Source organism: Podarcis liolepis, assembly GCF_965112155.1.
Source record: "Podarcis liolepis genome assembly, chromosome: 8".
Lineage (NCBI taxonomy): Eukaryota > Metazoa > Chordata > Lepidosauria > Squamata > Lacertidae > Podarcis > Podarcis liolepis.
Window position 1 is genome coordinate 49273082 of NC_139560.1, and position 24414 is coordinate 49297495.

At 42.6% G+C, this 24414-nt stretch overlaps 1 long non-coding RNA gene across 1 annotated transcript in view; it reads left to right on the plus strand.

Moving 5' to 3' along the window:
* The window catches only part of LOC310714030, a 61047-nt gene extending 36926 nt beyond the window's left edge, over positions 1-24121 (plus strand). Inside the window, exons 2-3 of the long non-coding RNA XR_014529535.1 lie at positions 17478-17557; positions 23015-24121. This is a non-coding gene — a long non-coding RNA (uncharacterized lncRNA). The remainder of the gene's footprint in view (positions 1-17477; positions 17558-23014) is intronic.
* Positions 24122-24414: the final 293 nt, after the last annotated feature.

Genomic DNA, 24414 nt, shown 5'->3' on the forward strand with positions numbered 1-24414 from the left:
CAGGCCACACCTGGATTAGGTGTGGGGACATAATATAGACCCTAATATAGGCAATTTAATCAATTTTGTTGTGTAAGCTAAAAATGCATGGATATGGTAGGTATGCTTCCGTTTCATTCTCTGCTTCATGATTTTTTAAGAAGGAAGAGCCATATACAAATTTTTACCATGAATAGACAAATCTAAAGATGCACATAGCTGTTTTTCAGAGGAAGATTTGATATAAAATTATAAGCAATTGGCAGCATTATTCCAACAAGCTTCCTAAACAAAGGACATAATCCCAAATGAATGCTTTTAAAAGGGCTCCTTTGCCGTTTTATTTGCAGAAAATAATACAGTTATGTGTGTGTTTGCTGAGAGGTCTTCACAGATTACTTAAGTATAAATTTATAAATTTATAAATTCTGGTTATTCATGTACTACAAACACTGAGGTTAATATATAATCCTTAATATAGTATCTTTTTTCTTTCTTTCTTAAAAAAACAACAACAACACATTTTAATTACATGTTTAAGTAGGAACAACACCAAGGAGAGCAACAGCAAAAACAATGTAAGGGAAATGTAGAAGGCATGAAGAAGCAAACATTGTCTTAGGCATGTATGGTATAGGACGATAGGAATAAACAGAATAATTCAGTTACATAAGGAAGACATCATGGTTAATGTTAGAAAAATAACAGGCATCAAAATTATATATGACAGTCAAATAAATGCCAAATTTGTCAAGCTTGTGATAATGGTTGTCTGGATGTTATCATTATTCAATTCGCAAGTGATAAGATAATGGCTTGGCTCCAAAGAACCATGTGGGAAAGGAGAACTGTATTAGTGCTGCTTTTTTGTGAACTCTTGCACAAGTGCTAGTAGAATATCTGCAGGTGGGTTGGGAGATCTGGCGAAAAGGTACGAGAGAGGAGACTGCCAGGCTGCACCGCGGTTAAATCTTCCATGGCCACGCCTCTTGATGGCAATGATTGGCCAGCAGAGCCATTCTTGGCATGGCTCTGCCCAGTGCCGGTGACACAGCTGGGGTTGGCACAAGTGGGCGTCATGCCCCCGCCCCTAAGCCGGATCACAGCAGGGACCCGGATGCCTGGCTGCAACACTGCCCACTGTCAAAGGTGAGCAGGCTTGCGTGCCAAGGCCCTTGACTCGCAGTTCCCTAGAGATTAATAAACAGACGGACACGAGTATTTAGGTTTATGGGATCAAATAGGCTACAACTTTATGGGTTACAGATGTGAGCTGTTTGGCTTAGGCATTGGGTGAAGCCAGGCTATTATCTCAACTGCCGCCATCTGCAGGGAGTCCAACTAAGGGTAAACCACCACTAGGGGAGCCCTATAACTTACATCAAATAGGGGCACCCCGAGGAGTCCCCATTGGGGTGGTGGCATGGCCCAATCCCACGTCTGGGCATTGGACAGGATCCACACCCAATTGCTTTACCCAATGCCTGCCACTTGAGCCCAAACGGCTCACCACCAACACCCTCACACCTGCAACCAATCCCTGATGCCCTCTGTAATACCATTCAACCAGATATCATGCCAGCATTGGAAAGGTGTACCCTGTTGCTACAGAACAAGACCTCCTGGTCAAAGGTGATGGCAGGGTGCCATATCACTATCTGTTAATAGCTACCAGGTCAGGGCAAGCACACCAGCAACGCCTTTCCAACAGCTGAGACCAAATTAGGGTTAAGTCTGGGTATGGAGCAGCAAGTTTATCAAAGTCCTTTTTAATGTTCTAGACACTTTCTATAAAAATCCACTGATATATTTTCCAAACAGTGGTATCACAATGAATATCCATGACTGGGAATGAGCAGAAGTTAATGTGTCAAGCACACAGACCAATCGGACGTGAATGACCCCATTGTGATAAAAGTCTTGCCCAAGGATAGATGAGAGGGGCACCAACCATATCTCCCTGGGGAGAACATTCCACAAACAGAGGGAGGGGGGCATGATTTAAAAAGCTGGTTCTCATGTTGTCACAAAAGGGCTTCAGATGATGACTGCAGGGTCCAAGTTGATTTATGTGGGGAGAGGTGGTTCCTGAGCTGCTGGGGTTCTGAGCTGTATAAGGCTTTATAGGTCAAAAACAGCACTTTGAATTGAGCCTGGGAACTAACTGATAGCCAGTGCAGTTGTGCCAGACTCAGCAATACATGCACAGGAATATGGCTAATATAATACTTTTTGAAGCAAAGAAGAACATACAGCTGCTCACCTGTTTGCTTTTTAACTAGAATCATTAAAACAAATTGCTGATGTATCCCATTCTCATTATTGTTGTACTTCTGGCTGCAAGCAGGAAGTCCATGAAATCTTGCTTGAAAGCCTCATGAGATTTCATGCCCAATTTACCAGTCTTAAGGGCTTTGGAAAGTTTGGATATGGTTCAGATAAGCATCTGCAATTCTATGTGCTTGTTAACTCTGAAAGAACCTGTGTGGTTAGTCTTATGTTGTTGCACAGACTGTGCCTTGTGTGTCTTCCTATTCACTGTGGAATTCTGTCTAACAATTTAGAGCACAGTTGGGAAAGAAGACCTATTGACAAATGTATTCACTAACGTAGGGTGTTTTTCTTAATAAAAGTTAAATAACAAAGTCAGTTTTTCAGCAGATGTTTAACCTACAATAGAGTAGCTTTGATATTCTACATTTGAATGTTTCCTGGCCATTTCTTATTTCCAAAAAGCACTGAAAGTCAAGGACTCATGTAGAGATGCCAGCAAGGATTCTTCTACATTTAAATGTCTGTGAAGCTATCCCACTATTGACTTAACAGGAACCAACTGTGTTTTTTGTAAATGAACTCTGGAATAAATTGTAAATAATGCCAGACATCATGCTGATTTCTGAGAAGAGGTCCTCTAAGATCTTTGTTCTCCTGCAGTTCTAGGTTGATGGGAGACCATGAGTATTATGGTCATGCTAGGAACAATGTCCCTATTCTCACTTACATAAATTTTATTGTTCTTTCTTTCCATTGTTCCATAATGCCCAACAGATCATGCAACTGCTGCTTTGCACAGCACACACACAAGCAGCCTTGTACATGGCGTTGCTTGAGAATTCTAATAAATAAAAAATAAAAAATCAGTGCAGTTTTGAAATCGGTGGTTAAAATCTTGATTCACATCCAGTTGTATCCAAACATAGACAAAAACCTGTTCCTTTACATCGGGAACCAGACAACAGACAATTTCTCTCTCTCTCTCTCTCTCTCTCTCTCTCTCTCTCTCTCTCTCTCTGTGTGTGTGTGTGTGTATTGTTAGGAGGGGGTTTGGGAGAATGGGGGAGGAAGTTGGCTGAATGTGAGATTCTTCTAACCCAGGGGTCTGCAACCCGCGGCTCCGGAGCCGCATGTGGCTCTTTTACACCTTTGCCGTGGCTCCGGGGTGGATACTAGCGAGGGGAGGAGGCGCATTGTGCGCCCCGACACTCCCCACTGTGGCGGGCGCTGTACTGGCTGTGACGTCGCATGGGGGCGGTGCGTGCGTTAGTCACACACCGTCCCAACGTCACCTTCCCGCCCGCTGTCAGATCGGAGGGCAGCGGCGCGCATGCTTTAAATGTCGCAATGGTTTTGCGGCTCCCGGGTTGTTTTTTTCTTCGGAAACGGGTCCAAGTGGCTCTTTTTGTCTTAAAGGTTGCAGACCCCTGTTCTAACCCCTGGATCCAGCAAGTGCTCGACTATAAGCCAAGCTAGTTTACGGTGTCGAGGTGTTGAGGCCTGGGTGATGGGTCATTAAGGAAAACAAAGGAAATGGGCTCTGTGAGATGGCAAATGGGTATGGCCCCTCCCCCAGCACACCATTAGTTAGAAGAACGAAGCCAGAGTTTATAGCTGAGTTGCAGTGATGTGACCTAGAAGTAAAGCAACAAGCAGGAGAGAGTCAGAGTAACATTTGAGATGCTTTAATCTAAGTTTGATTTCTGCTTTAATCTAAGTCTGCGGCTATGGAAGAAACAAGACCCCTTTGGGGTGTTAATGCTGTGAACCCCTCCATCATAGGCTCAGGCTGTATATTTGGGTAAATAAACCATTATTATAAAGACACCACAGTCTCGGCTGTGTCTCATTTCCGGAAGGAAACCTGAACCCTGGGTAAATGCCTGGAACCCCTGGAATTTTGCACCTCTCAGATAGTGGGCTGGCATGCAACACTATCTATTGCATTAAGCTTGCAAACTCTTGAGATAGCCCATAGCTGAGACTGTGGCTGGTGCAAGATATTGTTCTACCCGAGGTAGACAAGATGATGCCTGTCTCACCACTCCACAGATGTAATGGCAGTTGAATCTTACTTCAGTACTGCTGACAGGGCAGCCCCCTCCACTGCCTTTCAGGGCACCAGGCTAGCATAGGAGTTGCAGGACAGGGTGTGTGGGATGTACAGCTCTGCCCCCCCCCCCAACAACTTACCATCACTCCCTGAGGTGTTTTTCCCCTACTTAATGTAAGACTGGCCCTTGTTGGGACAGAGATTGCTTTATGTGTTTCAAATATTTCGTAGCCATCCTTTATCCCTTACTCCAGGGTGGAGTAAACAAAAAGCAGGCTAGATTAAAAAGCACCTAAATGGCTGGACAAATAAGAACATGCAGCGGAAAGAGTGTAATAGTAGCACCCTATCTCCTTGGGAAGGGTGTTCCAAAGTTGGGGTTCCACCACATAAAAGGTTATTGTAGCCAGCCTATTGCCAAGTGCTGGTGTGGTTCGTTGGTGGCTTACTGCCCAAAGGGACTGCTGGGGAAGAAGGCGGGGAGCCCCAAAGCAGGTGGAGCCAGAGCCAATGACAAGGAAAGCAATCCAATTTTAGCATTTTCTCCTTCTCCCTGCTGAGTTCTACAAGGACAACACTGAGACTAAGAAGGAGGAAACTCCCAGCCACCACACTCCATAGACTGGCTGTAAGAAGGCAGGCCGGCAGGGGAAGGCTGAGGCTTGTGAGGCAATGCCCCATTCATCCTAATGGAGCAGCCGCCATTTGCATGGATACTGGGAAAGCCAGTGGTTTCTAGCAGTCAGGCTCTCAGAGCAGGGTGCATTGCTATTACCCATAGCTACTACATATATGGTTCATGTACCCAATGCTTAGGTACAGCTCAATGAGTGTATGAGTCCCCTGGCATGAACGCTGCAGCTAGTAAATCAGGTTTACTTTCCTGCAGGGGAGAGAAGCAGCGGAATAAGAATCAGCAGCATGATCAGTGCAGTCTTGAGGAGTCTACTTGTTCCCCATACTCTGGGCTTAATTAGGAGACTCCATTCCCAATGGCATGACCTAATGGCGGCAAACAGAGTATAGTTAACACATGGGGCAAGTCTGTGATGTGGCCTTCTGGAATGAAAGATTGCAATCTGCTAGTGGTGGCGGAGGAGATGAGGGGCACAGCAGAAAGGAGGCCTGTCCATGGAGACTAAAGTGGCAGACACAGGAAAGAGCTTTGTTTCCTTCACAGAAGTTTAGGAAGAGCTGGGGTGAATTTGATTTCAAAGCCCAACAGTGCGGCTGTGGCATTTGTTTCCAATTCAGCAGGAATGAGTGTATGGTTTGAACAATTCTTTCGAGGTTCCTGGTGGGGGGAAGCATAACTCATCTCAGCTGGCTGTGTTAGGAGATCAAATGACAGAAAAATTTTCACTCAAAGCCCAGGGTATCCTTCTGGCAACCAGAGCTCTTGTACATCTTCATAGATCCGTTATCCTGTGCTGCGTGGACCCGGGTCTCCATGCTGGATGGAAACTGCTCGCCTCCAAAACAATTTTACTGTTGCCAGATGTTGGCCCCCTGCCTGCTTTTACATAATTCAGCACTTTTCTTTACTCAAGATGTTACAATTTAAAGAGGCTCTAGAAGTTTTATTTTAAATGGCTTGGCAATGCATATTTCTTATTCATTTCTTCCCAGCTCAGACAGGATCTTCCTCCACCCCGTGTTGTGGATTTTCTGCTCATAGTGTAGGTTACTTCTAATAAGCAGGAAGAACAAAACCCTCTCAACACAGTCATATTTTTGTTTTAAAGGAAAAACTCATGGCAAGGTGGTGCATTCTCCTTCCTGTTGATTCCTCACACCCAAACGTAATAAGATTTTCATGCTTCTCACAATACCTGCGGCAGAGGATATATTTTTCTATACGTTTTTGTTTCTCGCTCCTACTTGCTTGCACTATGTTCATACTGCACATGGAGTGGCCTAAATTACCGTGGGTTTGTGATATTTCTCTCTGGGATTGGTATAACAAAAAGCTGAAAATTGATGCAAAGCTCTGAAACCAGCGGCAGGATGCATCTCATTTAAACTTGCTGTGCCGCAAGGGGCAGTGAGCATATACAACTGAGATCAGTTTGTGCAGCAAGGAGTTCTTTGTAATACGTGTGGTGTAGACCTACTTCCATTTACTAAATGATTAATAACTGTTAGCTATTTAAAAAACCCATCTTGGCCAAATTTAAAATATGCAAATCACTCTTTCTGTCCCTTCAGTTTTTCTGCAAGCAGCATTGCAATATTTATGAAGAAGGGTTATAGCCCTGAGTTACAGCACTTGCTTTACTCTTCAAAGGCAGATTCCATGCTCAGTCCATGGCATCTCCAGGTTGACTCAGGAAAGACTCCTTCCTGAAACCTTGGAGAACTACTGCCAGTCTGTGTCAACAGTAGAGGATGAGATGGATCCCTGGTCTGAATCAGTGCTGGGCAGCTTGTTATGTTACTGTGATCCCAAGAGCTATGGCAATGCAGATTTTGCTGTTACCATTCTGGATGATAGCCTAAAGGATAATCCACATCTTGCATCAGAGCTTGCAGGGCAGCAGTTGAAGAAGGAGCAAAAAGGGTTTTCTTGTGTGTGTGTGTGTGTGTGTGTGTGTGTGTTTCTTTGTGGCTGATTAGCTGCTCTCCCTGTGCAAAGTTCAGAGGGGGCAGGGTTTCTGTTGAGGCAGGTGATTAGCTGTGGGAGGAGCTTATCAGAGCTTGCAGGGCAGCAGTTGAAGAAGGAGCAAAAAGAGTTTTCTTGTGTCTGTGTGTTTCTTTGTGGCTGATTAGCTGCTCTCCCTGTGCAAAGGTCAGAGGGGGCAGGGTTTCTGTTGAGGCAGGTGATTAGCTGTGGGAGGAGCTTATCAGAGCTTGCAGGGCAGCGGCGCGCGTAGTTTGATCCATCTTTTAGATTTAGGGGAACTAGTCTCAAACGTTTGTTGGGGGAGACCTAGGTTTTTTTGTGGGGGGAGTTATTTGTCCTGTCTTCACGCTTTTTATGATGGAGGACTGCTGTAGCCACCCCCAACGACACGTTCTCAAGATGGAGGGGGAGGGAACAGCTGCAGTCGCCTGCGGTTCCTGCGCAATGTTTGCCATCTTGCCAAAGGTTGCAGGCAGCTTTACCTGCAGCAATTGCATGTTGATTGCCCTCTTAAAAGACAAAGTCCAGCAACTGGAGGAACGTGTAGCTATGCTCCAAAGAATTAGAGAGCTGGAGCTCTTCTTGGAAGCAACAGAGCACACCGTCTCCACCAAGGAGGAGACAGGGGACTCCCCTGAGAAGGAGGCTAGTTCACCAACACAGGAGCCAGATATATGGAGAAACGTGACTCAAAGAAGTAGGAGGTCCAGGGTTCGCTCTGATTGTTTAGAAATACACAATCGCTTTGAGGTCCTCTCCCCTAGCATGGAAGACGAAGAGCAGACTCCATTTGAGGATCTCTCCCTCATTACAGTCGATCAGGTATATGAAGACGAGCAGCAAAGTCAGTCCTCGGGGAATGTGCAGGCGACCTTGGAACGGACAGCTTACGGAAGAACCCCGACCAAACCTAAGAGGAAGCATGTAGTGGTGATAGGGGATTCCCTACTGAGGGGAACAGAAGCAGTGATCTGTGGGCCTGACAAGATGTCTCGGGAAGTGTGCTGTCTCCCCGGGGCTAAGATCCAAGATGTAACTGAACAACTGCAAGGAATCATAAAACCCACTGACAAATACCCCTTCCTCTTGGTTCATGTGGGAACCAATGGCACTGCAAGCAATAGCCTCCAGAAGATCAAAAGAGACTACGAGGCTCTGGCAGGAAATTGAAGCAATTAAATGCACAAATTGTCATCTCATCTGTTCTCCCAGTTGAATGACGTGGCCCAGGGAAAGAGGGAAAAATAGTGGAAGTGAACAGCTGGCTTCGCAAATGGTGTAAACAGGAACGGTCTGGATTCTTAGATCACGGACTGCAGTTTCTTGAAGATGGACTTCTGGCAAGTGATGGGCTGCACCTCACAATGGTTGGAAGAAATGTTTTTGCCAAAAATCTCAGAAACCTCATCAGGAGGGCTTTAAACTGACTAATGTGGGGGAGGGAGACAGTGCTCCTGAAGGTAGGAGTCTATCAATTGATGAAGATGAGCATCCAAATGTCATAGACCAAATGGAGCAAACAGCACGCAGACCTAGTGGTGGGAGGAAAAAATCCTTAAATAAGAGACATGGGGGAATGATTAATGGACTTCAGTGTCTGTACACTAATGCGCAAAGCATGGGAAATAAACAAGATGAGCTTGAGCTCTTGGTACAGCAAACTAAATATGACATAATAGGCATCACTGAAACCTAGTGGGATAAGTCCCACGATTGGAATGTAATAATGGGGGGATACAATCTATTTCAGAAAAACAGGCCAGACAAGAAAGGAGGAGGAGTGGCGTTATATGTCAGGGATGTGTATACCTGTGAAGAGATCCAAGATTTAGAACCTCAAAGCCAAAGTGAGAGCATTTGGGTCAAAATCCAAAATCCTCTGCGGAGGAAGTCTGTCCCAGGAAGTTCACCTGCTGGCTGGACAAACATCCCTCCTCATGTCTACACATGTACACTCTAGGAACGTTGTAATTGACTGCTCCTGTGTTTTACATCCCGCAGAATCCTGGGAGCTGCTGTTTGTTAAGGAGGCTGGGAATTGTAGCTCTGTGAAGGGGGGTGGGGGAACTGCCAGGCCAGACCCTATAAATATCTAATCAAGTAACGTTAACAGTGAGCAGGTAAATAAACTTCATTTTAGGCATTGATATTCTGCCTCATGATTATTCTGAAAATACTGGCCTCTTCACATTGTGTTGCTGCCTGGCCTATAACATCAAATATAGTAACTGACGAGTGCCATGAGAGAAGACAGATTCTGTTCAAGGGTTGGTGGTTGTGTACAAAGAATTGAAATCTGAAATAAACTCTACGTAATACTCTAAATTAGTTCAGTCTGGCTTAGGCTGCAATGCTAACCACACTTACCTGGGAATTCAATCTGACTTCTGAGTAGATTTGGTTTGGATTGTGCAGTTAGCTGGAGTACACTTTGGCCCATAGGATGAAATATAATTATATTACTTTGCAGAGCATGTTGGCAGGGGTTTGTGACAAGTTAAAAGCTTAATAGAATTACTGTGCTCTTCCTTTGCCACCCCCACTCTGTTATTGAAAGCTGAATGTTTCTAAAGTGATAGACAAGCTCCCATCATATACAAATTATAGAATGCATTTTAAAAGTCAATTCTAATGCTTACACTTGGCATACTTGATCAAGTTATTTTAGGCACAGGAACCTTCTGACTGCTGAGGGGGGCAAAGTCCATACAGAAGTTCTCTGAGCTGTTTTGACAGATTCATGTGTCTCTATTGCTAGTAGGTTGACAGACTGAATGAAGGCCAAGAAGGCTCCAAATGTGTGTGTGTGTGTGTGTGTGTGTGTGTGTGTGGAGGAACCCAACGCGTTTTGACAGCAGTTGGTTTGGGTAATTAATGGGACTCATACACTGCAACAGCAATTCTATTTTCACCCACATTTTCCCTTGTTTTCTTAAATTGAGGAAAAATGCTTTGCTTGGTGTGCAATTTGTATTTAGTACTTGTCAGGGGTTCAGGAGCAGAGGCACAGGAAAGGGAGGAAACAGAGAGCGAGGGGGAGGAATCCGAAGGAAATATGAGCGATGACAGCGGCCCGAGATCTCTGAGTCTTTCCAGTGAATCGGAAGATTCACAGAAAGGGGCGCCAGTGGTCAGAGCAAGGGGGGCACCTAGGGGGACACCCCAGGAAGAAGGGACCAGAGGGGACTCAGAGAGCAGCAGTTGGAAATCGGGACCAGCTTCCCCACCAGAGCGCAGTAGAGGGGAGGGGTCCCAGGTATCGGGATCAGGCGGCTCGCCGCAAGCGGGAGGGCATGAGTCAGGATTGGCCACACCTCCATCGGGGAGCGAGGAAACGGTCAAGAGGAAGGTTGAAGGCTGGGCGCGCGCGCCAAGTTCAAATGCACAGGAAGGCGGCACAGTAAGCAGCCCGGATAGGGAGCCAGGTCCTAAAGCCCGCCGCAAGGAGGGAGAAGAGTCCGGGGGGTCAGCGTCAGAAGAGTCCAGGAAGGAAGAGACCACGGGGGGCAGAGGGACCCAGAGGAGGAAGGAAAGACGGAAGAGGTGGAGTAAGGCTAGAGTATTAAGTTGGTGTACAGGAGGCGGAGACTCAGACGGAGCTTCGCCGGTCTAGCTTCTAAGACGTAGAGCTGCGCGCTGCGGCTTGGAAATGGAAACTGTAACTCAATAAAGACTTTTGTACATTACTGCCGGCTAGCGTGGTCCTCTGTGAGCTGGGACCTGGAAGCAGCCCTGACAGTACTGATGGGCAATATCATCATTGTAAGCATGCAGGGCTTGAGCAAACTGCATCCTACATATCTAAGATTCAGAACACTACATTTTCTATCCTTATTTCAGGGTATTTATCACAATGTAGTTCCTGGTGACTTAGATGGCAAAGACCGACAGCATTCAGCATACAGTATTAGCATTCTTTTGTTCTGACTAGTTATGCCACAATTTCAAACCAGAGTCCCATATTCACCAGTTATACAGGAGTTGCTGGAGCTCATTTATGTTCCTGTGTAATAGATTCTGGTTCTGGCCTGCTGTTCATCCGCATCTGCTACTATCAAGTGCTCACAGTTACCATACCCATGTACAGTGGTACCTTGGGTTAAGTACATAATTCGTTCTGGAGGTCCGTTCTTAACCTGAAACTGTTCTTAACCTGAAGCACCACTTTAGCTAATGGGGCCTCCTGCTGCTGCTGCGCCGCTGGAGCACGATTTCTGTTCTCACCCTGAAGCAAAGTTCTTAATCCGAGGTACTATTTCTAGGTTAGCAGAGTCTGTAACCTGAAGCGTATGTAACCCGAGGTACCACTGTAATCTGAAGTGAATTCTAGCAGTTTCTTTTCCCTTTCATTTTAAAAAGTTATGGCAGTAAAATATGTATGCTTTGAATTGAACATCTGATTTTGAAGTCCAATTGAATCATTCAAAAGTGATCCTTTTAATTTGCAGTTTTTTCCCAGATCAAACATTCTGCACCCTCTGGGAATAAATGCAAAATCTTAAAGTGCAAAAGTATGTAGTAAAATCATTGCAGATTAATGTTATCTTTTCCACACTGACGTAAGTGGCAAGAGCCCACAAGAAGAGCAAGTATTTTTTCTCAGAACAATTCCCATTCGCAGTTTGTACTAATCACCATAAATTATCTCCCACTCAGTAGCAGCCATGTAAATGTGTGGGATGCACTTAGCTATCCATCTGTGTCTGAATTCCTATGTGATAGCTACTGCTTAAGATGAAATGGGTAAGGGTACCCTTCACCAACCCAGTGCCCTTCCGCAACATCTGGAAGGCATGGGACTAGCAAATACTGAGTTAGGGCACATATCTTAGGACATAACCTTGGCCCTGAGTACTGCTAGAAGCTCATCTGACTTTCACTGTCTTTTTCTCAGCATGTCTCCCTCAGTTGGATTCTGTCCCTCCTCCAAATAATCTTTCTGAGACTGCAGCTAGAACTATTGTGTTGTTGCAGAACTAGGTACTTGAACTAGATAATTGTGGGAGGCAGCCCAGGACATCCATTGGGCTCACGTTAGTAAAAGTAGGATGAGTTGGTGGCTTTTTTTCCACCCACAAAAATGTATGGAGATATCTATGCCACAAGGCATTACATATGTTAGAGGAGTGATATGTGCAGTCTCCACAGGAAAAAATAACAGACTACTAGGCCAGTGCTATGAACTCCATCCCTCACATTAAGTGAGCGTGTGTGTGTGTGTGTGTGTGTGTGTGTGATATATGCAAACACATCTGCCAATCAAAAGTCAGGCTTATATAAGAAAAAGAAACCCTAAGGACTTCAGGGGACAATGGCTATGTGTCTTTCAATCAGAGCCATGGTGGTAGAGAGGAAATAGAGCAAAAATATAAGTGCTTATTCTTTTTCTTCTTCTATGATTTTGGTATCTTACTGGATTTTCTTGCTCATTCACATTGCATGGCAGAGGATGCATTCTTTAATTTGTATACAAGTACAAGATTGTTTACTGAGTGACAGGGGAAGAACACTGCCTATAAATGTTGCCTAATATGCAATTCCCATTTAAATGAATGAGATCAGAGCTGGTTTTGGAGAAAACAAACTGGATTAGTCAGTGCCCAGTTGAATGAGGGTCATACATGTGTTTATACCTTTGTGACCTATGTGATTATCAGTGGTAGTTGTGGGAGCCCACTCCACAATATTTTTCTAGGATTGACCCTCTGTAAATCAGGAGGAGTAAAACTTGAATTGCAAGCTGGTAGCAAAATTGTATTTCCAACACATAATTCTTTATTTCCTTGCTCAGCACATCCTTAAGGTTGTGATAAGTTTGGAGATGTGCTGAATAAATCATTACTATAGTTAAACTCATGATGCTGTCTACTTGTTGGAAAGATCTGGAAATTACAATTTAAATCAGATTTTAGTTACCGTATTTTTTGCACCATAGGGCGCACCTGACCATAGGGCGCACCTAGTTTTCAGAGGGGGAAATCAAGGGGAAAAATATGATTCCCCTCCCCCCAGCTCTGGGAGCAGCGGACAGGCTGCAGGCAGCCTGTGCGATTCTCCCAGACCTTCGTCCTGCTTTTGCGGGAGGTGGGGGAATTCCCCCACCTCCCGCAGAAGCCGCGCAACCCCTTTAAAGAGTGCGCGGCTTCCCCTGGCTTTTCTGGGAGGTGGGGGAATTCCCTCACCTCTCGCAAAAGCCCGCAGAATCCGTGCAACCCCTTTAAAGAGTGTGCGGCTTTTCCTGGCTTTCCTGGGAGGTGGGGGAATTCCCTCACCTCTCTCAAAAGCTGGCAGAAGCAGTGTGCTCTTTAAAGGGTGCATGGCTCCTGTGGGCTTTTCTACGAGGTGGTAGAAGGGACTGATGCGGCCAGTCAGTCCCTTCTACCTCCTGTGGAAAAGCCCGCAAGAGCGCACGGAGCTTGTGTGCGGCTCTTGGGGGCTTTTCCCGCCTGCCTCCCCCCTGCATTTCCTCCATAGGACGCACACACATTTCCCCTTGCTTTTTAGGAGGGAAAAAGTGCGTCCTATGGTGCGAAAAATACGGTACTTTTGAGAGGCGAGAGAAGAACTTGGGTACTAGAGGGCCAGCAAGTTTAGCAATAAGATAATTTGATGACTGTCCAAATCAGCCACAAGTTGAGCCCATTTAAATGAGCACAAAACCTGTATGTGAAGCCACTGTTACCAAGATTTCAACATAGAGTTCCACTACTACAGTCATTGTACAAAACTTTCCATTATTCTTTTAATGTTTGTAAAAAGATGCATTGGGAGCAAAAACGCAGTACAATAGGAAGCCCAGATGATCCTCTTCATATTATAAAGTGCTTTTGCTCCCAAAGGATACTGTTGTCTTATGTCCTCTTTTCATTTAACCATGATTAAGACAAGAATAAAAAGTTTTGTGGGTGGAGGTTTGTAGAGGCTGATCAAGAAGCACCAATCCATGTTGGCTCTATGTAGTGGGCATAAAACTTTGAAAAGCTCTCATATCGTATGATTGCTTATAGTATGCAGGGTCCTTGCACCAATGCTGTATGTTTCCAGTGGTGTCAGCAACCACACTGGCATGCTGACAATGCATGCACATGGGTGGCACATGGCTTAAGAAGCTTTTAGGTTTTAACCCATGACATGAAATGCTGACATGAGTGAGTGCCTTTTGGCAGCCTTCATATTGGGAACTGGTGGTGGTGGGGAAATAATGTTAAAATTGTCCCAAAACTCCATTTATTATGTTATATCATGGTGTGCATTTTCTGGAGCTAAACCGAACACTGTATTTAAGATGTTTTTATTCATTGCCTGAGAATTGTTTGAGTCTCTAGGTTTGTCTGGAAGCAGAATATATGTATTAGTGATCAGCCTGCCTATTATGGAGGAAAATGAGTGGGGAAATCAGTGCAGCAGGGGCAATATATTGAGAAACATAGAATGATTTGAAGAATAAAAATTGAGTTAGCAGATTCATTTTCTGGCAGCCTAAGTGATGTCCCTGTCCATGGACTACTGGATCAGCCAAAAATCTCTGTCTGTCTGTCTGCCTCACATTTGCTGCAGAAGTAATTTTTCTACAACTAGTGCACAATTTAAAATCCCCCGGTGGTCCTTATTTTATGTAAAGAACAAACACTGACACATTGTGTGGTCTACACATGCTGAGATGAAATTTTAACATGAATTACAAGCTTTTTTATTTTAAAAAAACCACTGGTTGGGGGTCTTATATTAGTCATTATATTGAATTAATGCTTTTCTTTGTAATTTATTGCTAAGAAGGCAATATTGTCATAATGTAACATCTGAAAAACAAACACCAACATTTCAAGAAGGATTAAAGACAATAGCAACATAGCAACTGTTTCTGTTTGTTTGATGCTTAATCCTTGCATCTGAGTAATGCTAGGGATTTTTTCAGGAACTGTTGGTTCACATCATTAAAGATGCTTTTAGCTTTATTAAGACATTTGTTAAAGATGTTTTTGCTTAAGGACTTTAGTTGAGCGGCTGGCAATCAATAGAATAATTGTATATTGAATTTTGTGACTGTTACCACAAGTAAAGAGAAATTGGACATAGATCCAGGAGTCGAGGACACACCAGGCAGGCAATGGGCCATTCTAGGTCCCCACAGGATCTGCTCCATCTTGGCAGCTTTCATTTTCTTTGTTTCAATGATGTTGTGTTGAGATGCCAAGTCTTCTTAAGCCAACCGTGCATGCCAACAATAAAATAATAGCTCTCTAGAGAAATGTAGTTTGAAAAGTTTGTTTTTCACAACTAGATACCAGAGATGCTGCTGAATGCCACAAAAAGGCTTTTTTCTGAGTTGTATTTATTTATTTTTATAATTTATATCTCACCCTTTCTCCATTGACCTCAGGTGAAGGTTACAAGAATAAATACAAACAATAATAAATTTAAATCAGTTAAAAACCATCCATTAACTACATTTTAAGGTCCAGAAATATTATTCATCAAAAGCCTGATGATAATATACATGTTTTCAGTTTGCTAAAAGTAAGCAAAAAGTTGGTGCCAAGTGGATTTCTGAGGAGAATGCAGCCCATAACTGAGAAGGCCCACTGTTGAGTTAGTTCTCCTCAGGCTTTCCCCAGTGATAGCAACATGCAGGTTGTAAACTCATAGTAAAATAAAGACTCATACAATAATAATTCACAAGTGGCAGTACAGTACACATACAATCCTCCTCCCTGCCTTTATGGTGCCATCTCTGTGAAGGAAAAACATTCAGTATCTATTGACCCTCAGAAACGAATCACAAGAAACCTTCCAAACCTTGTCCACTTCTATTTAATTATCACAGATGGTTTCCATCACTGAGTTACAGAAACTGAAAGGAAGATCTTCAGTAGTGTTTTATGGCTTCCTGGCTGTTATTTGCTAGCTGTGGCTAAGGATTGTATAAAACAGGATATAGCACCAGCAGCAGCAAAAGAAAAAAACCCCTCTCCCGAAAGAGACAGCATCATGAATAAGCAAACAAGCCATGTCAGCCATTATCCAGAGACTAAAGGAGTCAAAAGACTTCAAAGATTGCAGGAACCACATTGTGAGAAAAATAATGACCACACTATAAAAACAAATACAATATTCCGCTGCTTGCTTGCAAGATCCTGGCAGCCTTTCTTCAGCTGCAGAATCAAAATATTTCTACCACCCCTGAACTTCCCGGAGAAACCTCTGCTCCTTAACACCTACTGTGATCTGAGGTCATGAGGAGCCAATGTCAGCTCAGCATAAAGAAAGGTTCACATACTCAACTGAGACCCACGTTCAAGAGAGGAAAAAATAGTTTTGAAGGCATTTTGCTGATTCCTTTCAACATCCTCCCTTATAATTCGGGTGACTTTAAAGCTATCCAATTTCAGTGTTAATTTCAACTGGCTGGAGAAGAGCACTTAGGATACACCTTCCTTCCCTTTAAGATGTCCAGATGGATTATTTGTCTTAGATTGAAAATTCAGACATTGGGAGGGCAGAGGCTGGCATCTGGCCACCCCTCCTGTGATTCAAACTGCATGTGATGCACTCATCTCTGCCCTCTGCATTAGTTCTATACATGAAGCTGCTGAAATCTAAAACTAAAATATAAAATGTCCATTTCTGAGTGATGCCAAATTTGCAAGATGGCTAGCTTCTAATATTTATTGTTCTGATAAACTCCCCTAAACCATGGAGTATTGCAAAGTAATGATTCCTCCTCAGCCTCATCACTATTCTTAGGGAACAATAACGGTAGAATTAGTAGCAAATTACTGCCCATCGCAAGATGCATAAATTATGATTGTGTGAAGAGGAAACATGACAGATGAATAGTAGCTAATCTGGAGAAATTCTGCTCATCTGTTTAATACATTTTAATCCCACCCTCTCTCTGAGAAGCTCAAGGCAGCCTACATGGTTTCTTTCTCTTGCTCTTCCTTAGCATCCCAAGACAAATAAATGTGTTCTGTGGCTTGAATCTGAGGACTTCAACATAAGTACGGTATCCCTTTTCCTAATTCAACATGGCATGATATTGGCTCACTACTGACAGGGGAGTGGAGAAGAGAACAGGTAATTTATGCCTACCCTGTGCAAATTCCTGATGGGTTTATATGTTACAAATTCAATCAATCAATATCATTGTCATCACATACATTAGATTTATTATAAAGCCATTGGGTACTTTATAACTGAGAAGCAGGGAGTGATGAGAATAGAAATGGAATAGGTCAAGGTTTAAATTGGCCAATTGATTCTTTGCTTGGGTTTGGGGAAAATAGGACTTATTAAGGCAATTCCTTCTATGAGTCTAGTACAACTCTGAGGAATGCCAAAGAAAGCAAGATGTTGAAATCGAAGTCACCATATGTGCATCATATTTTTCCATGGGTGATCCTGAATATAAATATACATTTTTTTAAAATGTCAACTACTGCTTTATGTGTTTATTTCTCTTTGGAATGGAATTCACTGGGTTAATTTTTATTAGCTGCTATAATTGATAGCAGTTAGGTGCTTACCTCTCGATCTCATTTATTTCAGGTTGCAGACACTATATTTCCATAGTCTGATGATTTCATGCTGGAGCTGTTTCATCAGACAAGCCTGAGCTTGAACTAAAGGTACGTAGTATTTCCTTAAAACATAGATGTTAGTGTTATTTTTTACAGGTTGCTTAGCAAATTGCACATTTTTTATGGTCACTCAACAGTCTGGGGTGGCAGCAGGGGTAAGCAAAAGTGGGGGATTTCAGACAATACTTTAAATACCTTTTTATTTCAGGCTGTTTTAATTTTTTGTGTGTGGTGCTTTGCATTGTTTTCACTGCTGCTGTTTTAATGCTTTAATGCTGGATGTATTCTTGAGGTTCTGATTGAGAGTGTGTGTGTTTGGAAATATTGTAGTATTGATTTAATTTTCTTTTTTGATGTAAGCTTCCTTGGGAAGTTTTAACCTAAATAATAGCAAATTAATAAATATTCATTAAAATTTGTTGGTTCTAGTGGCGCAAGATTTGTGTATGCCCTATTTTCCTTCTGTTACTGTCATCATTTTAAATTTTTATTATGGCTAGGGGTCTCAAAAACTGAAAGGAGCCCAAGATTGTACATAAGAAATTGGGTACATAACCCCAAATATGGAATGAAGCAGTGATTCAGCTGCCTAATACACTTGATTTAATCTTAAAAGTCACATTTACATAGCAATATGGCCTTACAAGACAGAAGCATTTTAGGGGAAGCAGCCCCCAAACTACCGTATTTTTTGCACCATAACACTCACTTTTTTCCTCCTAGAAAGTAAGGGGAAATGTCTGTGCGTGTTATGGAGGGAATGCCTACGGGTGGCATGCCTACGGATTTTCCTCCTCTAAAAACTACGTGTGTGTTATGGTCGGGTGCGTGTTATAGAGCGAAAAATACGGTATTTTTATCCCACAGAATATTGTGTTGTTTGGAAAGCTTCCCCACCAGCCTATTTGATTTTAGTGGTGGCTTTCACAATGGCATAATGGCATGGTGGCTAAGCTAACAAAAGGTATTCTGTGCTCTTTTCGACTGTTTAATAATGTATGGTGTTTAGGGATATATTAATAATATTCTATAGTTCCATTTCTCTGTATACAATCAATGCACAGCCTTTGTCACTGGTGAACTCAATTATGAGAGCCTACCCCACCCCGATCTGTAGTAATAGGAGTAAAATTGAACTGAAAAAAAACCAAGTCAGCACATCTTTAACCAGGTGTTCAAGACTGTATTCTTTGAGACTGAGAATTAGATTATCTTTTGTGGGAAGAGCTGTTTATTGTACCCCACATAGAATTAGTGAAACATTTCTGTCTTCCATCTTTTTTGGGGGGCGGGGAATCCCCTTGAATATCCTGTTTGAAAAGGCATGGTAAGAAACAGTGGACATAAATAAACAATAAATACAGCATATCTCCCTATGCAAACAAATGAGATTTGTAATAACATAGCCATGGCAATAAAGAATGTTTACCTCAATTTTATATAGCATAAGCTTATAACGTTTGGGACTTAGAGAATCCCAGATTCATTTCCTCTTACAGTTCCTTGCACCACAATAAAATTTTTCTCTTACAGCTGCCAACACATCTTCTGCCAATAGCCTTGGGACTTTCTGAGAATCTCCTTGTTTATCCAAGAACAATTATTTTCATCACAGAGAGGCTACTTTGTATGTCATGTGCAAGGTTCTTAACAAAAATGGGGGCCACTATACAATCTTTATACAGAAAAGTGCTTTGCTCCCCAGTCAGCGTGAGAAAGAATCTACATGGGGTTGCCCCCTAATCCATGAAAGGGAGAACAAAAATTCAAGGGTTTAACAAGGATGCTGAGCTTAAATGAACAAGCAAACAAATAAAACTTGGGTGTGATCCATAACCATTAAAAGTATTGGGAAATCTGCCATTTATTTCAACGAGACGTTGATTCCATTCCATTCTGAGAAGCAAAACCACCATTGTTGTGGCCAGTATTAAATAGGAATTGGGAGAAATTCATGTGTTTTTCATTTTAATGCAAACGAACCTAATTCACACCCAATATACAAACCAAAATGCAATCTGAGTTTTATGTTGCCGTTCCCCAACAAAAAATGCATACAACAATTTGTGCGTTCAGGAAAAATGCATGCAAAAATATGTACATATGTGAAATTAATGAGCAGAATACATTATATTAGTGAATATTGTTTGGGGGGAAATGGATTATGCGGCAAAACTGCATATAAGATGCATAAGAGAAGTATGCATGAAAATGCATACAAATGTTAATGCAGGTTATTGGTCTGTCCATTCATCTAGAGCAGATATGTTCAACCGGTCAACTGCGATCGACAGGTAGCTCCCCGGTGATCGTGGTCGATCACAGAATTTAAAGAACTGGGGAATTAATGTCTCCGTCCTCCCGCTCCCCTGTCTCTGTCCCTCTGTTGCGTCAAGTGGGCAGTGTTTGGCATTTTCTGTTGGTGATTGGGAATACGATGATTGGCTTTAGCGCTGCGTGCAGTTTTTAGCAGTGGAGTTTTAGGTGAGCGAATTATGTCATTCCCCCTTCAAAGAAGCTCAGTCAACTCTGGTCAATCCTCAATAACAATTGGTAGATCACTGCCAGGTTTTTTTTAATACTGGGAGTAGATTGCAGTCTCTTGGGACCTGATCTAGAGAATGGGCAACCCAACCTACAGTTAATTATAATGACAGTTGTATTGTTAAAGGTGCAGTGGTTTTTCTTACATCCAGAACACAATGAACACCCAAATGGGGTGAAGGTTAAAGGCTAAAGGTTTTATTAAATAGCCCAAAGAAAGCTACAAAGCATTGTCATGATCTTACACCCCTTCAGTCTTTCATTGCCGATAACCCAGTCAGCCATGGGCATGACTCCTGAAGATGGAGATGCAGCACTTTCTGCAGTCTAGCCTCTGCAGAGCTTCTCCCTAACAGAGGTATTCTCTCGGCTTGTATGCCCACACGTAAATTCCCAACAAAGGGGGAGATTGGAATTGTTGTTCTTGTTTAGTCGTGTCCGACTCTTCGTGACCCCATGGACCAGAGCACACCAGGCATTTCTGTCTTCCACTGCCTCCCGCAGTTTGGTCAAACTCATGCTGGTAGCTTCGAGAACACTGTCCAACCATCTCGATCTTTGTCGTCCCCTTCTCCTTGTGCCCTCCATCTTTACCAACATCAGGGTCTTTTCCAGGGAGTCTTCTCTTCTCATGAGGTGGCCAAAGTATTGGAGGCTCAGCTTCAGGATCTGTCCTTCCAGTGAGCACTCAGGGCTGATTTCCTTAAGAATGGATGCGTTTGATCTTCTTGCAGTCCATGGGACTCTCAGGAGTCTCCTCCAGCACCATAATTCGAAAGCATCAATTATTTGGCGATCAGCCTTCTTTATGGTCCAGCTCTCACTTCCATACATCACTACTGGGAAAACCATAGCTTTAACTATATGGACCTTTGTTGGCAAGGTGATGTCTCTGCTTTTTAGGATGCTGTCTAGGTTAAGATTGGGATTACATAAGCCAAACCTGGTGCTTGAGTGACACAATGGCTGCTGCTCATCGTTAGTACTGTCAGCATACTGTCCCCTTGATTTTCTTCTTTCATATTAAATGAAAAAAATATTTGTCTCCTTTGTCTTTAGTATCTTTGTCACTTTCTTCTGAATCATTGTCTATTTGTCAACATGTTTCTTGAACTGAATGGGCTACAGTGTTCTTTATGAGACTTCACCACACTGTTATTTCCTGAGTCTCCTTTTTAATCTACCATGGGTTTGATCTCTTATGTATCAAAAGTTTTCCAGGCAGTTGCTCCAGTCTAGTTATAGCCTATGTGTAGATAATAGAGGATGTGAATATGCTGGGGGTGACATATGAAGGCAGCTTAGCTCTGGTTGCCACTGCTTTTTAAGGGAGAGGCATGCTCCACTGTCAGATGCAATATCTCATTGAAACCAGTGATTAAAAGCAGTATATAAATGTTGCAAATAAATGAACAAATATCATTTTATTTTTATGTTCAGCCGTGCCACCAATATTCCCCACTCCTTAAGGAAATAAAGTTTATGTTTAAAATCCATCAGAAATGAAAAGCAAAAGAGGATTGTAGGATTTAATTTGGATTGACTTTGCCAGCACTTCTTTCTTTTGATAGACAATTCAGTTTCATGTGCTATCTTTCAGGTGTCTCACTATATGCCACAGGAAACCAGTCTTGCTCAGGATTTCCCCACCCATCTCTTTAAACTAAAAACAACTGCAATTCACTTTAATCTCTGAAGGCTATCCAAACATTGTGCTGGAAAATGGTCTAAACCAAAATAGCTGGCACAATGTGTGTTGACAAGCTTTAAAGGAATTCTGTCATATTCTATGGGGGGGAAATATTGTTTCATCTAGCTAGAAATCTGCTAGATATAAATAGCTAAGCCATCAACATTCTCATGTTTTACGGTAATTAAAAAAAATGTTTTGGGAAGAAAATACAACACTGAATTTATGTGTAGAGTGTCCCAGAGAATGTTAGGAAGGCAGTAATGCCATTGTCATCAATGCAATTATTGGGTTCCATTGACTTCAGTGGGATTTAGGGCTTATCCACACTTATCCTTCCACTGCTCTTTCCAGGCATGGTCCACAGTTTAAAGCTCCATGTCCAAGTGCCGCCCCCCCTTTTGCTCCAGAGCTTTCTATCTGAAAACCCACTCTTTAGAGTTCAAGCAGAGCAAACATCAATATGCAGAAAACCCAAACTGATGTTTGCTCCGATTCAGCTTTAAAGAGCGAGTGTTCACAGAGCAAGCTTGAGGCAAAAAACCCAATGAAACAAAACACAGGCATGAAGTGTTAAAGTGCAGACCCCGCCTGCAAAGAGCGGGACAAAAGTTAAGTGTGGTTAAGCCCTTAGTTGTGCTTAACGTTCCCTGGATTGTGACTTAAACCCACTCCTATTGCCTCTGCTTGAAATAAGCAACTGGCAAGCGAAGTATACAGAAGCAACTTTAACACAGCAACATTACTGGAAGGATTAAAGAAAGCTCGGTTGATTGCTGTTTGTAAGTCAAGACAGAAAGAAAAATTGTGGCCGACATATGGGCTGCATTTTCATAAGCAACAGGTGTGTTTCATTCTGTTGAAGGCAATTGCTGTATCTTTTTTGTTTTCTGGCAGTAACTTATGAAGGATAAGACAATCCCATTTTCTAGCTTTGAACTTCATTTTTGCTTGGCAGTCAAAGCTTCTATTCATTTCAGAGATAGTCTGCATTTGCATTACAACCTCTGCTTTTCTTGGAATGTGAGATCACTTCCTGGCAAAATGACTACATCTTTACTATCTGTGATTGCCTTGTGAATTCTTTTCTAGTGTCATTCACACCAAGATATATTTTGCCCTGAGCTTGTTACATAGGTGAGCTGCAGAGCATTATTAGATAAAACTAACATTTTTAAGCCCTTAAGATTTAGCCACATGTCATGCTACTGGATTAAGTGGTTTCTTAATGATGGCAGAAACCATTAAGGTTCTTATATTTACACTCACAGGAGGTGTTACCCATCAGCTTGCTTCAGGTGGAACTCAGTACATGTCTCAGGACTGCACATGTGAATTTGCTCTGAGCAATGGTTGCATCATTGTGGTAAGCAGAGAAGGAGCCCCTTTTGATGCAACCAACTTTGATCCCAGTATGTGACAACGGAACAGCAATTGGTTGCATCTGCTTAATTACATTTCTTGGAACTCAACACCACAGTCAATGCAAGCAACACCTATAACTTAGGAACACAGGAAGCTGCCTTATAGTGAATCAGACCATTGACTCTCTACACTGTCTGCACTGATTGGCTCTCCAGGACTTCAGACAAGTTTCTCTCCGAGCCTGGAAATTCCAGAGATTTGTCAGGGACCTTCTGCATACAAAGTAGATGCTCTACCACTGAACTACAGCCTTTCCTCATTTGGCCATCAACCATCCCTTGCAAGTGACCCGCTTATTAAAATAATATTGGACTGGTGGAAACATCATTGCTCTTTTGCTTTAGCCCCATGTCATGAAACTTAGTGGGTATGACTCAAGATGCCCCATGAAAACTCATCACCTGCGTTTCTTTGTATGCAATGATATTTAAGTTTAGCTTGGACTTTTCTGAAAGTGTTCTTAAACTCATCTCAAGGTTTACTGTAAAAAAAAAAAAATCCCTATAACTGGGTGCAGGTCAGTTGTCCCCATCAAATAGATCCCACCCTTTTTTGCCAGAAGTTTTTGGGGACCCACCTGCTCCGAAGCTGATCCACACTGCTCTTTTGCAGATGCTCCACACAAACTGTGTAGCTGGAAGTGCAAGACAAAGAGGCTAAGAAATGTGACTGACTCGTGATATATCCACAAATGTCCCTGTTCAGTATTCCTGATGTTTCAGTCTTTGCTGAATAATAAGTGGCATACCAACAAACAGACACTTACCTATCAAAGACATGAAGCCCTGAAACACTTCATCACAAGAAATTGTAACAGGTTTTTGGCTAGTACGGTGCAAGGAAACCAGCAAATCTCTGTGCTTGTCTTTCCTGTGTGCCCATCTGATAAACTATTCCCTACCAGGATTATTACACTGGGTTTATTGCACTGCACACAAGAATTTAGAATAAGGATTGAGTGGGAAAGAATATACATTTTAATGATTTGGTATTCATTGCTCAGTCTATATTGATGCAGAATATAATTAATCTTTTAGCCTAAAGAGTGGCTGAAAAGTATAATGGATGTGTTAAATTTTATAATCTGAAAAAATATAAATACTAAATTGGAGGATATCTGTCATTGATGTGATTTACACTGTGCCTGCAGCTTTGGAAACAAGCATCTACCTAAACAGCCAAAGCCAGAAACTTGAAACTTGCCTAATAATCTACCAGACCATCCCAGTTATAATTAAATACAGTA